This window comes from Aquarana catesbeiana, linkage group LG05, assembly GCF_042186555.1.
Source record: "Aquarana catesbeiana isolate 2022-GZ linkage group LG05, ASM4218655v1, whole genome shotgun sequence".
Taxonomy (NCBI): Eukaryota; Metazoa; Chordata; class Amphibia; order Anura; family Ranidae; genus Aquarana; species Aquarana catesbeiana.
Genome location: NC_133328.1, coordinates 47,568,753 through 47,583,899, shown reverse-complemented (window position 1 = coordinate 47,583,899; position 15,147 = coordinate 47,568,753). Strand labels below are relative to the sequence as shown.

The following is a 15,147-nucleotide window of genomic DNA, read 5'->3' as shown; positions in this document are numbered from 1 at the left end:
CATCAAAGGGAGAATACATTACAGCACAACATCGACAGATTACAAGCCCATCTGGGGAAATCAAGACATACACAATAAATAAAAGCATTACCATATGACAGTCCTGACAACTGAGAATAAAAGATACATACATACTGTACTGTGTGTATATATAGATATATCTATATATACACACACAGTATATATACTGTTTATATAAATGCATACACAGGTCTTTTTTTCAGCGGGAATGCAGTTCCGGCACCTCCAGAATTGAACTTAAGTAATGCCAAGGGGTGCTGGGGGGTCTACTGTTGCTGGCTGCTGGGGGATCTATTGTTGCAAGGGCGGATCCATTGTCGAAGGGAGGTCTATGGTTGCTGGGGAACTCTGTTTGTTGCTGGTGGGGGATTTGTTACTAGAAGGGGGGGGGTCGTTTGTTGGTGGGAGTGATCTACTGTTAAGAGAGGGGTCTATTGATGCTGGATGTTAAGATGTTGCTGGGGATCTATTGTTGCTGGGAAGTCTATTGTTGCTGCCTGCTGTGGGATCTATTGTCGCTGGGGGAATTTATTGCTAGGGGAAGGGACTACTGTTAAGGGAGGGGTCTATTGATGCTGACTACTAGAATATCTATTGTTGCCAGAGGTCTTTGATTGATGGGGGAGGTCTATTATTGCTGGGGGAATTTATTGCTGCTGGCTGCAGGGGATCTATTTTACTGCATTTATTGTTATCATTAGCAAATTCCATACAAATGACATTGTACCACAAATGATACTTGGTTTTGTATTCTCTAAAAGGGGCAGTACTTGGTATTTGGTGGGTAGGGGGTGGAACCAAGGGACCGTGCTTGGAGGTGACAAGGGGTAACTCAGAAGGGGGGAGTACATGCACCTATTCTCTGAGAAAAAAGCCCTGTAAATATCTGTGTGTATGTGTGTATATATATATATATATATATATATATATATATATATATATATATATATATATATATATATATATATATACATACATATACAGTATCTCCCAAAAATGAGTACACCCCTCACATTTTTGTTGTAAATATTTTATCAAATCTTTTCATGTGACAACACTGAAGAAATTACACTTTGCTACAATGTAAATTAGTGACTGTACAGCTTATATAACAGTGTAAATTTGCTGTCCCCCTTAAAATAACTCAACACACAGCCATTCATTTCTAAACCGCTGGCAACAAAAGTGAGTACATCCCTAAGTGAAAATGTCCAAATTGGGCCCAATTAGCCATTTTCCCTCCCGGGTGTCATGTGACTCGTTAGTGTTACAAAGTCTCAGGTGTGATTGGGGAGCAGGTGTGTTTAAATTTGGTGTTATCGCTCTCACTCTCTCATACTGGTCACTGGAAGTTCAACATGGCACCTCATGGCAAAGAACTCTCTGAGGATCTGAAAAAAAAGAATTGTTGCTCTACATAAAGATGGCCTAGGCTACAAGAAGATTGGCAAGACCCTGAAACTGAGCTGAAGCACGGTGGCCATACAGCGGTTTAACAGGACAGGTTCCACTCAGAACAGGCCTCGTCATGGTCGACCAAAGAAGTTGAGTGCACGTGCTCAGCGTCCTATCCAGAGGTTGTCTTTGGGAAATAGACATATGAGTGCTGCCAGCATTGCTGCAGAGGTTGAAGGGGTGGGGGGGTCAGCCTGTCAGGGCTCAGACCATACACCGCACACTGCATCAAATTGGTCTGCATGGCTGTCATCCCAGAAGGAAGCCTCTTCTAAAGATAATGCACAAGAAAGCCTGCAAATAGTTTGCTGAAGACAAGCAGACTAAGGACATGGATTACTGGAACCATGTCTTGTGATCTGATGAGACCAAGATAAACTTATTTGGTTCAGATGGTGTCAAGCGTGTGTGGTGGCAAGCAGGTGAGGAGTACAAAGACAAGTGTGTCTTGCCTACAGTCAAGCATGGTGGTGGAAGTGTCATGGTCTGGGGCTTCATGAGTGCTGCTGGCACTGGGGAGCTACAGTTCATTGAGGGAACCATGAATGCCAACGTGTACTGTGACATACTGAAGCAGAGCATTATCCCCTCCCTTCGGAGACTGGACCACAGGGCAGTATTCCAACATGATAACGACCCCAAACACACCTTCAAGATGACCACTGCCATGTTAAACAAGCTGAGGGTAAAAGTGATGGACTGGCCAAGCATGTCTCCAGACCTAAACCCTATTGAGCATCTGTGGGGCATCCTCAAATGGAAGGTGGAGGAGCGCAAGGTCTCCAACATCCACCAGCTCCGTGATGTCATCATGGAGGAGTGGTAGAGGACTCCAGTGGCAACCTGTGAAGCTCCGGTGAACTCCATGCCCAAGAGGGTTAAGGCAGTGCTGGAAAATAATGGTGGCCACACAAAATATTGACACTTTGGGCCCAATTTGGACAATTTCACTTAGGGGTGTACTCACTTTTATTGCCAGCGGTTTAGACAAATTTACATTGTTGTTCAAGCTGTACACTCACTACTTTACATTGTAGTAAAGTGTCATTTCTTCAGTGTTGTCACATGAAAAGATAGAATAAAATATTTACAAAAATGTGAGGAGTGTACTCACTTTTGTGAGATACTATATATATATATATACACACACAGACACACACAATACACATTCTGTATGTACAGTATATATATTTGGTTTGTTCACTTATTTAGCAATGACAGATTTTCAACAGGCCTTTACAGATAATAAGTCCCTGCAACTAAAGGAACTATGATAGCTAAAACCATAAAGAGGAAGTAAAGTCTTCCTCTTTAATTGTACCTACAGGTAAGCCTAGAATAAGGCTTACCTGTGGGTACTGTAAATATTTCCTAAACTTGCACCGTTTAGGAGATATTTACTGTATACGCTGCCGCCAACGTCATCGGCGCATGCGCACTGAAGGAACTGCCTGCCTGTGCCGTTTCTTCAGGGCCCGTGCCGTGACCGGCGGCTCCCGTGCGCATGCGCGGGAGTGATGTAATAGCGGTTTCGGCCAATCATAGCGCTGGAGATCGTGAACCCGGAAGTAACTCTGGGAAACATGTCGGCCCTGTCAGCGTTGTGCCGGCACTGATCCAGGGCATTGTTCTAAGGTATTTCATAATGAGCTAGTATGCGATGCACACTAGCTCATTATGCCTTTTGTCTTACAGGGTATTTTGTTTTTTGTTTTTTTTTTGGAGATTTACAACCTCTTTAACAGTCATTACTGGGAACTTTATTTTACAGTAAGGTAAAAAAGTATTTGATCCCCTGCTGATTTTGTATGTTTGCCCACTGACAAAGAAATGATCAGTCTATAATTTTAATGATAGGTTTATTTTAACAGTGAGAGACAGAATAACAACAAACAAATCCAGAAAAACGCATTTAAAAAAAGTTACAAATTGATTTGCATTTTAATGAGTGAAATAAGTATTTGATCCCCTATCAATCAGCAAGATTTCTGGCTCCCAGGTGTCTTCTATACAGGTAACAAGCTGAGATTAGGAGTACTCTCTTAAAGGGAGTGCTCCTAGTCTCAGCTTGTTACCTATATAAAAGACACCTGTCCACAGACGCAATCAATCGGATTTCAATCTCTCTAGCAGACTCCCAATAGACTCACATGGGACAAGCGGATGCATGGAACCCCTGTGCCCCACCGTGTGGGCAAAAATTGCACAAGTGTATTGATAGGTATGCCCATGTGAATGAGGCCTTACTACCAATTCTTTTGAACTGACTGCCAACGCATCACAACAGAAGAAAAAACCCTACACCATTTATGTAACACAGAACACGAGAACGCATGCGTTGTGCATTGTGATACGTTGCAGCAAGGAGCCATGAATAGCTAATGGACTTGTGTATTGTACTAAATGAATGGCACCAGAACACACCAAATGAGTGCTGTGCTGGGAAAACAGGCTTTTTAAACAACATGTTAAACCAACACATGTGTGGAGATTGCCAAGACTGGGTGAATGGGGGCCACTAGCACTGCTCACCTACAAGACAACCTGGTCTGTGTAGAAGGCAGAGGACCTCTTAAATGTGACTCTGGACACATTGTTTTTCTTTTGTTTTTTTAGTTTATTATGGTATGGTGAAAAATAGAATCCCTGACTTTCTTTTTTTCTGCCTGTGTATGTCCTCAATGAAGAGATTCCCTTGCATTTTCTGTCTTTGTGACCATCGTCAACGGCTCCACCACTCCAGAGATATGGACACCAATAAAAACCCGAGTCTGCTTCCACTTAAAAAACGGATGAGGACGAAAAAGGGATGTAAACAGAATTAGTTTTTTCTTAGCAAAAACATGACTGAATGGATGACGTCTGTGTCTCCAGTGTGAAAGCCCGAGGGCTTTCACACTGGAGCGGTGCGCTTGCAGGACGGCCAAAAAAGTCCTGCAAGCCGCATCTTTGCAGCGCTAGAGGAGAGGGGTATTCACCACTCCTAAAGTGCCCCTTCCCACTAAAAACATTGGAGCAGCGCCGCAAACCTGCTGGCAAAGCGCCGCTGAGGCGATTCAGTTCGCAAAGGTAGCGCTATACAAGTCACTCATTCATTCATTCATTTGCGGGTGGTTCTATCCCTTTTTCGGGGCCGCCAAATAGCGCTGCTAAAACGACGGTTAAGCGGCGCTAAGTATTGCTCCGCTTTATCACCGACGTCTGCCCGCCCCAGTCTGAAAGTAGCCTTACAGGTTTTCTTCTAGGATTGCCCTGTATTTGGATCCATCCATCTACTATCAACTCTGACCAGCTTTTCTGTCCCTGCTGAAGAAAAGCATCCCCACAACATGATGCTGCCACCACCATGTTTCACGGTGGGGATGGTGTGTTCAGGGTGCAGTGTTAGTTTTACGCCACACATAGAGTTTTGCTTTTCCTGTCCTGCAGACAGGACTTCTTATGACTTTCTTTAAATAATGGCTTTCTTCTTGCCACTCTTCCATAAAGGCCAGATTTGTGGAGTGCACGACTAATAGTTGTCCTGTGGACAGATTCTCCCACCTGAGCTGTGGATCTCTGCAGCTCCTCCAGAGTTACCATGGGCCTCTTGGCTGCTTCTCTGATTAATGCTCTCCTTGCCCGGCCTGTCAGTTTAGGTGGATGGCCATGTCTTGGTAGGTTTGCAGTTGTACCATACTCTTTCCATTTTCGGATGATGGATTGAACAGTGCTCCGTGAGATGTTCAAAGCTTGGGATATTTTTTTATAACTTAATCCTGCTTTAAACTTCTCCACAACTTTATCCCAGACCTGTCTGGTGTGTTCCTTGGCCTTCATTATGCTGTTTGTTCACTAAGGTTCTCTAACAAACCTCTGAGGGCTTCACGGGACAGCTGTATTTATACTGATATTAATTATACACAGGTGGACTCCATTTACTAATTAGGTGACTTCTGAAGGCAATTGGTTCCACTAGATTTTAGTTAGGGGTATGAGAGTACAGGGGGCAGAATACAAATGCACGCCATACTTTTCAAATATGTATTTGTAAAAAAAATTTAAAACCATTTATCATTTTCCTCTCACTTCACAATTATGTGCCACTTTGTGTTGGTCTATTTCATAAAATCCCAATAAAATAAATGTACGTTTTTGGTTGTAACATGACAAAAAGTGGAAAATTTCAAGGGGTATGAATACTTTTTAACCACTTGCCGACCGCCTAACGCACATATACGGCGGCAGAATGGCACGGGCAGGTAGAATCACGTACCTGTACGTGATCTGCCTCCCGCGGGTGGGGGGTCCGATCGGACCCCCCCGGTGCCATAGGCGGTCGGCTCTCGTTCGCGGGCGATGAGAGGTGAGGGGGAGGCCATCCATTGTTGGCCACCCCCTCCCGATCGCTCCCGGCGAATGAAAACGCTTCCTTTCCCTCTGTAATGTAAACAGAGGGAAAGGAAGTGATGTCATCCCTCCTCGAGCCGGTCTTTTCGTCCCGGCGCAGAGGAGAGAAGACATCCAAGTAAGTGCACCAACACTACACTTACAGTAGAACACGCCAGGCACACTTTTCACCCCCCTGTCACCCCCCCCATCACCCCCCGATCACCCCCCTGTACCCCCTGTCACTCTGACACCAATAGCAGTTTTTTTTTTTTTTTTGCATTGGTGTCAGTTTGTGTCAGTTACAAGTTTTAGGGCAGTTAGGTTAGCCCCCTTTAGGTCTAGGGTACCCCCCTTTAGGTCCAGGGTACCCCCCTAACCCCCCCTAATAAAAGTTAACCCCTTGATTACCCCCCGTCGCCAGTGTCGCTAAGCGATCGTTTTTCTGATCGCTGTATTAGTGACACAGGTGACGCTAGTTAGGGAGGTAAGTATATAGGTTCGCTGTCAGTGTTTTATAGCGACAGGGACCCCCATATACTACCTGCTAAAGGTTTTAACCCCTTGATTGCCCCCTAGTTAACCCTTTCACCAGCGATCACTGTATAAGTGTTACGGGTGACGCTGGTTAGCTAGTTTGTTTTTTGTAGTTTATTACAGTTTATTATAGTTTATTATAGTTTTAGGGCACCCGCCGTTTATTACCTTATAAAGGTTTAACCCCCTAATTGCCCGGCGGTGATATAAGTTAAGTTTTTAGGATCTGATAAGGTCTGCGTCGCCCCAGGCAGCGTCAGGTTAGCGCCAGTACCGCTAAAACCCACGCACGCAGCATACACCTCCCTTAGTGCTATAGTATCTGAACGGATCGATATCTGATCCGATCAGATCTATACTCCCCAGCAGTTTAGGGTTCCCTGAAACACAGTGTTAGCGGGATCAGCCCAGATACCTGCTAGCACCTGCGTTTTGCCCCTCGGCCCAGCCCAGCCCAGCCCACCCAAGTGCAGTATCGATCGATAACTGACACTTACAAAACACTAAGCACACATAACTGCAGCGTTTGCAGAGTCAGGCCTGATCCCTGCGATCGCTAACAGTTTTTTGGTAGCGTTTTGAATCAGTCGCTAACAGTCAGGAGCTTTTTTGCCTGTGAGTCTCACTAGTGTACCCCTAAATTTAGAGGCCAAAATGGCAAATCGAAGGTACACTAGTGAAGAGGCCTACACGTTTCTGAGTATGACAGATAGTGAAGAGGAAGTCACTCATCAGTCAAGTTCAGGCTCAGAATACGAACCTGTAGAGGACAGCGGCTCCATGACAGATAGCTCTGACGACGGAGTTGTGGTCCCTGCTAAGGTCAGGCATACCAGACCCCGAACTTCTTCTGTCCTTGAAGTGCAAGAACCGCAGGGCTCTCGTATGGAGCAGAGAAGTACTAGTGCCGCTACTCCTTCTGGTGAACTGGCAAGCACCAGCGGCCTAGTACACCCTGGTCGTACATCCAGCACTGCAGTATCACGTGGTGACGTGGCGAGTCCCATAAGTGCAGTTCAAGCTGGCGAGGTGGCAAGCACAAGTAGCGTCCCGCTGCCACCAAGAAGTAGACGAACACAGGCCCGTCGTGCCCATAGTGCCCTTCCTGCTGCATTCGCCAATCCGAATTGGGAACCCACCACTTCTGCAGCACCCGTACTTCCCCCATTCACTGGCCAACCCGGAATTCAGGTGGAAACAGTTGACTTTACGCCACTGGATTTTTATTCGCTGTTTTTCACCGAAGATCTCTATAGATCTATTGTGGACCAAAGCAATTTGTACGCTGGTCAACACATCGCCACTATTCCCCAGTCCTCCCTTGCCAGAGATTGGAGACCAATTACGGTCTCCGAACTTAAGATCTTTCTGGGCCTTTCCCTCCTCATGGGCATAACCAAAAAGAGTGAGTTGCGGTCATATTGGTCCACTGACCCAATTCACCATATGCCCGTGTTCTCTGCCTCCATGACCAGGGCACGATACGAGCAGATTTTGCGGTTCATGCACTTCAACAACAATGAACTCTGTCGTCCTCGTGGAGACCCTGCATACGATCGGCTCTACAAAATTCGGCCCCTCGTAAACCACTTCAACCAACGTTTTGCAGACTTGTTTACCCCCCATCAAGTTGTCTGCGTTGATGAGTCCCTGATTAAGTTTTCTGGCCGCTTGTCCTTCAAACAGTACCTTCCCAGCAAGCGTGCCAGATACGGGGTCAAGATGTATAAGCTCTGTGACAGGGCCACAGGCTATACATGTAGATTTATGGTTTACGAGGGCAAAGATAGTCACATAGAGCCGATAAACTGCCCTGACTACATAGGAAGCGCTGGCAAGATAGTGTGGGACTTGGTGTCACCCTTATTCGGAAAGGGGTACCACTTGTACGTGGACAATTATTATACGAGCGTGCCACTTTTTAGTCACTTGTTTGATCATCAGATTGGAGCATGTGGCACCGTGCGACCTAATCGCCGGGGCTTTCCCCAGCGGCTTGTAGAGTCCCGTCTTAGGCTGGGGGAGAGAGCCTGCTTGCAGTATAATAATTTGCTCGCTATGAAGTGGAGGGACAATAAGAATGTTTTCGTTCTTACCTCCCTTCATGCAGACACGACGACCCAAATTACTACGGCGACTGGTGTTGTGGAGAAACCCCTCTGTATCTACGAATACAACCTTAATATGGGAGGGGTGGACCTCAACGACCAGTTGTTGGCGCCGTACCTAATTGCCCGTAAGGCCAGACGCTGGTACAAAAAAGTGTCTGTTTATTTATTTCAATTGGCTTTGCTGAATGCTCATGTGCTATACAGAGCTTCAGGACGGACTGGATCCTTCCTTAAATTCCAGGAAGAGATCGTCAGAGCCCTTCTGTATCCAGACGGTGCTCCACCTCACCTTCCCCAACCAGATGCAGTAAGCCGGCTGCATGGGAGGCATTTTCCTTATGTCCTCCAGAGTACCCCTACCCAACGAGCCCCCCAAAAAAGATGTCGTGTCTGCAGCAAGCGCGGATTTAGGCGTGACACCCGGTATTGTTGTCCCTCCTGTCCTGACAATCCTGGTCTATGCATTGGTGAATGTTTTGAACGCTACCATACACTAGTGGAGTATTAGCGTAGGGTTCAGCACGGCACAGACTAGGCACACTAACACAGGGTCTCCCAAGATGCCATCGCATTTTGAGAGACCCAAACCTGGTACAGTTACAGTTAAAAGTTAAAGTTACTAAAAAAAGTGTTAAAAAAAAATAAAAAATAAAAAAAAAAATAAAAAAATAAAAATACAAAAAAAATATAAAATAAAAAAAAACAAAAATAGTTGTCGTTTTATTGTTCTCTCTCTCTATTCTCTCTCTATTGTTCTGCATTCTATACTGCAATGTTTTATTGTTATGTTTTTATCATGTTTGCTTTATAGGTATGCAATTTTTTTATACTTTGTTTTTTTATTGTTAACCACTTTTTTGTTTTCAGGTACGCCATTCAGCTGCAGAGCGGATTTATTTATCTTGACAGCAACAGCGTTTGCTCCCACGATATATAAAGCCGTGACTCCAGCGCTGTCGGAGGTGATTTCACCACCACAGTTACATACTTCAGCATATATGCCGAAGCGTGGGGGCAGCAGTGGGTGGAGGAGCAATTTGCTCCTGCCTTTTGCGGGAGGATGCCCCCATGCTTCGGCATATATAAATGGTGCATGTATGCCCATCATTAGAAGTGGGCGGATGAAGGGAGGTATTCTAATGGTGGGCATACCCACCGATCAATATCTTTTTTTCGTTCAGCCCACAGGCTGCATGAAAAAAAAGTTTACAATACAAGGACCAGCAACGTACTGGTATGTTGCTGGACTTTGAGTGGTTATACCAGAATGATGCCTGCAGGTTTAGGTATCATCTTGGTATCATTCTTTTCAGCCAGCGGTCGGCTTTCATGTAAAAGCAATCCTAGCGGCTAATTAGCCTCTAGACTGCTTTTACAAGCAGTGGGAGGGATTCCCCCCCCCACCGTCTTCCATGTTTTTCTCTGGCTCTCCTGGCCCAACAGGGAACCTGAGAATGCAGCCGGTGATTCGGCCAGCTGACCATAGAGCTGATCAGAGACCAGAATGGCTCCAATCATCTCTATGGCCTAAGAAACCGGAAGCTACGAGCATTTCATGACTTAGATTTCGCCGGATGTAAACAGCGCCATTGGGAAATTGGGAAAGCATTTTATCACACCGATCTTGGTGTGGTCAGATGCTTTGAGGGCAGAGGAGAGATCTAGGGTCTAATAGACCCCAATTTTTTCAAAAAAGAGTACCTGTCACTACCTATTGCTATCATAGGGGATATTTACATTCCCTGAGATAACTATAAAAATGATAAAAAAAAAATAAAAATGAAAGGAACAGTTTAAAAATAAGAAAAAAAATTTAAAAATTAATAAAGAAAAAAAAAAAAAAGCACCCCTGTCCCCCCCTGCTCTCGCGCAAAGGCGAACGCGTCGGTCTGGCGTCAAATGTAAACAGCAATTGCCCCATGCATGTGAGGTATCACCGCGAAGGTCAGATCGAGGGCAGTAATTTTAGCAGTAGACCTCCTCTGTAAATCTAAAGTGGTAACCTGTAAAGGCTTTTAAAGGCTTTTAAAAATGTATTTAGTTTGTCGCCACTGCACGTTTGTGCGCAATTTTAAAGCATGTCATGTTTGGTATCCATGTACTCGGCCTAAGATCATCTTTTTTATTTCATCAAACATTTGGGCAATATAGTGTGTTTTAGTGCATTAAAATTTTAAAAAGTGTGTTTTTTCCCCAAAAAATGCGTTTGAAAAATCGCTGCGCAAATACTGTGTGAAAAAAAAAAATGAAACACCCACCATTTTAATCTGTAGGGCATTTGCTTTAAAAAAATATATAATGTTTGGGGGTTCAAAATAATTTTCTTGCAAAAAAAAATAATTTTTTCATGTAAACAAAAAGTGTCAGAAAGGGCTTTGTCTTCAAGTGGTTAGAAGAGTGGGTGATGTGTGACATAAGCTTCCAAATGTTGTGCATAAAATGCCAGGACAGTTCAAACCCCCCCCAAATGACCCCATTTTGGAAAGTAGACACCCCAAGCTATTTGCTGAGAGGCATGTCGAGTCCATGGAATATTTTATATTGTGACACAAGTTGCGGGAAAAAGACAATTTTTTTTTTTTTTTTTTGCACAAAGTTGTCACTAAATGATATATTGCTCAAACATGCCATGGGAATATGTGAAATTACACCCCAAAATACATTCTGTTGCTTCTCCTGAGTACGGGGATACCACATGTGTGAGACTTTTTGGGAGCCTAGCGGCGTACGGGACCCTGAAAACCAAGCACCGCCTTCAGGCTTTCTAAGGGCGTAAATTTTTGATTTCACTCTTCACTGCCTATCACAGTTTCAGAGGCCATGGAATGCCCAGATGGCACAAACCCCCCCCCCCAAATGACCCCATTTTGGAAAATAGACACCCAAAGCTATTTGCTGAGAGGTATAGTGAGTATTTTGCAGACCTCACTTTTTGTCACAAACTTTTGAAATTTGAAAAAAGAAAAAAAAAAATATGTTTTTCTTGTCTTTCTTCATTTTCAAAAACAAATGAGAGCTGCAAAATACTCACCATGCCTCTCAGCAAATAGCTTGGGGTGTCTACTTTCCAAAATGGGGTCATTTGGGGGGGTTTTGTGCCATCTTGGCATTTTATGGCCTTCAAAACTGTGATAGGTAGTGAGGAGTGAAATCAAAAATTTATGCCCTTAGAAATCCTGAAGGCGGTGCTTGGTTTTCGGGGCTCCGTACGCGGCTAGGCTCCCAAAAAGTCCCACACATGTGGTATCCCCGTACTCAGGAGAAGCAGCAGAATGTATTTTGGGGTGTAATTCCACATATGCCCATGGCATGTTTGAGCAATATATCATTTAGTGACAACTTTGTGCAAAAAAAAATAAATAAAAAATTGTCACTTTCCCGCAACTTGTGTCAAAATATAAAATATTCCATGGACTCAACATGCCTCTCAGCAAATAGCTTGGGGTGTCTACTTTCCAAAATGGGGTCATTTGGGGGGGTTTTGTGCCATCTTGGCATTTTATGGCCTTCAAAACTGTGATAGGTAGTGAGGAGTGAAATCAAAAATTTATGCCCTTTGAAATCCTGAAGGCGGTGCTTGGTTTTCGGGGCCCCGTACGCGGCTAGGCTCCCAAAAAGTCCCACACATGTGGTATCCCCATACTCAGGAGAAGCACCTGAATGTATTTTGGGGTGCAATTCCACATATGCGCATGGCCTGTGTGAGCAATATATCATTTAGTGACAACTTTTTGTAATTTTTTTTTTTTTTTTTTTTTTTCATTATTCAATCACTTGGGACAAAAAAAATAAATATTCAATGGGTTCAACATGCCTCTCAGCAATTTCCTTGGGGTGTCTACTTTCCAAAATGGGGTCATTTGGGGGGGTTTTGTACTGCCCTGCCATTTTAGCACCTCATGAAATGACATAGGCAGTCATAAACTAAAAGCTGTGTAAATTCCAGAAAATGTACCCTAGTTTGTAGACGCTATAACTTTTGCGCAAACCAATAAATATACGCTTATTGACATTTTTTTTTACCAAAGACATGTGACCGAATACATTTTGGCCTAAATGTATGACTAAAATTGAGTTTATTGGATTTTTTTTATAACAAAAAGTAGAAAATATCATTTTTTTTCAAAATTTTCGGTCTTTTTCCGTTTATAGCGCAAAAAGTAAAAACGGCAGAGGTGATCAAATACCATCAAAAGAAAGCTCTATTTGTGGGAAGAAAAGGACGCAAATTTCGTTTGGGTACAGCATTGCATGACCGCGCAATTAGCAGTTAAAGCGACGCAGTGCCAAATTGTAAAAAGTGCTCTGGTCAGGAAGGGGGTAAAACCTTCCGGGGCTGAAGTGGTTAAAGGCACTGTAAACACACCTGATAGCTGCTCCCCAGTTCTCCCCCTCTGCTCTGAGCAGAGAGTGGTGACTGGCAGTCACCACTCTCTGCTTAGGGTGGAGACGGAGCACTGAGCGATCAGTTGTCACCCTTAGGTCTCTTTCACACGGGTTGGACTCTGGCTGCGATCCGCTTGCTGAGCGGGAGATCTGTCCGCTGATCCCTGCTGAGCAGGTGGATGACAGGTCCAGGTCTGTTCATGCAGAGCGGAAACTAACACGGTCCACTGTCCGTTATGGACCGCTGGATGTAAACTAACCGCCAGTCTGTTTACACCCAACTGCCATCCAATCCGCCAGATGGATGGCGAGCGTATCCCCATCCGTTTGTTTTTGGCAGATTGGATGTTGGCGGGTGTAAACAGACACATGTTCATTTACACCAGCCACTCCATAGAGAAGAATGGAGGTTCCGATTGGTTCCACCTAAAAAACTGTAATGCCCCGTACACACGGTCAGATTTTCCGACGGAAGATGTGTGATAGGACCTTGTTGTCGGAAATTCCGACCGTGTGTAGGCTCCATCACACATTTTCCATCGGATTCTCCGACACACAAAGTTTGAGAGCAGGATATAAAATTTTCTGACAACAAAATCCGTTGTCGGAAATTCCGATGGTGTGTACACAAATCCGACGCACAAAGTGCCACGCATGCTCAGAATAAATAAAGCGATGAAAGCTATTGGCTACTGCCTCGTTTATAGTCCCGACGTACGTGTTTTATGTCACCGCGTTCAGAACGATCGGATTTTCAGACAACTTTGTGTGACCGTGTGTATGCAAGACAAGTTTGAGCCAACATCCGTCGGAAAAAATCCTAGGATTTTGTTGTCGGAATGTCCGAACAAAGTCCGACCGTGTGTACAGGGCATTAGGCAGATCTGATCGGAACGTCTGTGTGAAAGGGGGGGGGGCCATAGAGACAGCGGGGGGCAGATGCAGCATCACATCTAGTATGGTAAGTATGGTATAAAAATGTAAAAAAAGGTCTCTTTTAAAGGGGGAGGGGTTGTTTTGGGGCCGTACGTTTTTCACAATTTCACAGCCACTCACAATTGTTATGCCGTGTACACACGAGCGGATTTTCCGTCGGAAAAAACTTGGATGGTTCTTCCGACGGAATTCCGCTCAAGCTTGCCTTGCATACACACGGTCACACAAAAGTTCTCTGAACTTTCGACCGTCAAGAACGTGGTGACGTACAACACTACGACGAGCCGAGAAAATGAAGTTCAATGCTTCCGAGCATGCATCAAATTGTTTCTGAGCATGCGTAGGAATTTTGTGTGTCGGAATTTGTACAGACGATCGGAATTTCTGGAACTTTTTCCGACCGAAAAATTGAGAGCATGCTCTCAATCTTTTGCTGGCTGGAATTCCGCCAGCGAAAGTCCGATGGAGCATACACACGGTCGCATTTTCTGACCAAAAGCTCTCATCAGACGTTTGCTGGCGGAATTTCCGATTGTGTGTACGGGGCATAAGCCTTGACATGTTGGGTATCTTTTATACCTCATCAAAATTGGGTAATATGTTGTGTTTGTGGGCAATAAAACTCATTTTAGTGCATTTTTTCCCTGAAAGTTTGCATTTAATAAACAATTGTGCAAATGTCATGCAACAAAAAAAAATGCAACTGCCACTATTTTATTCTCGGGAGTCTTCGCTTTCAGATAACATATACTTGTTTGGGAGTGTATAGTAATTTTGGAGCAAAAAAAAAAAAATCAGATTTATGCATGACCCCGGTAGACAAGTGGTGAATATCACGTTAACCACTTGCCGACCAGCTGCTGCAGTTTTACTGCGGCAGAATGGCGCGGCTGGACGAAATGACGTTATGTTACGTCACTTCGCCCTGTGGACACTAGGGGTCACAAGTGCGCCACCGAAAGCACGTGCACGTGCCCGCTGCTCGCCCCCGGAGCCAATGCGAGTGCCCGGCGGTCGAGACGACCGCCAGGCACCCGCGGTTGCTCGTGACACAGCGAGAACCGGGATCTGTGTGTTCTCTGAGGGGAGAAGAGACTGATCGTGCGTTCATACAAAGTATTAACACCAATCTCTCTCTTCCCCTAATAAGTCCCCTCCCCCTACAGTTAGAACACACACTAGGGAACACACTTAATCCCTTGATCGCCCCCTAGTGTTAACCCCTTACCTGCCAGTGACATTTTTACAGTGCATTTTTATAGCACTGATCGCTTTATAAATGTGAATGGTCCCAAAAATGCATCAAAAGTGTCGAATTTGTCCGCCGCAATAT

At 44.6% G+C, this 15,147-nt stretch overlaps 1 protein-coding gene across 6 annotated transcripts in view; it reads right to left on the bottom strand.

The window, feature by feature from the left end:
• Positions 1–15,147, bottom strand: part of ADAM22 (ADAM metallopeptidase domain 22) — a 419,533-nt gene that overhangs the window by 140,072 nt on the left and 264,314 nt on the right. The gene's annotated exons all lie outside the window — the stretch shown is intronic.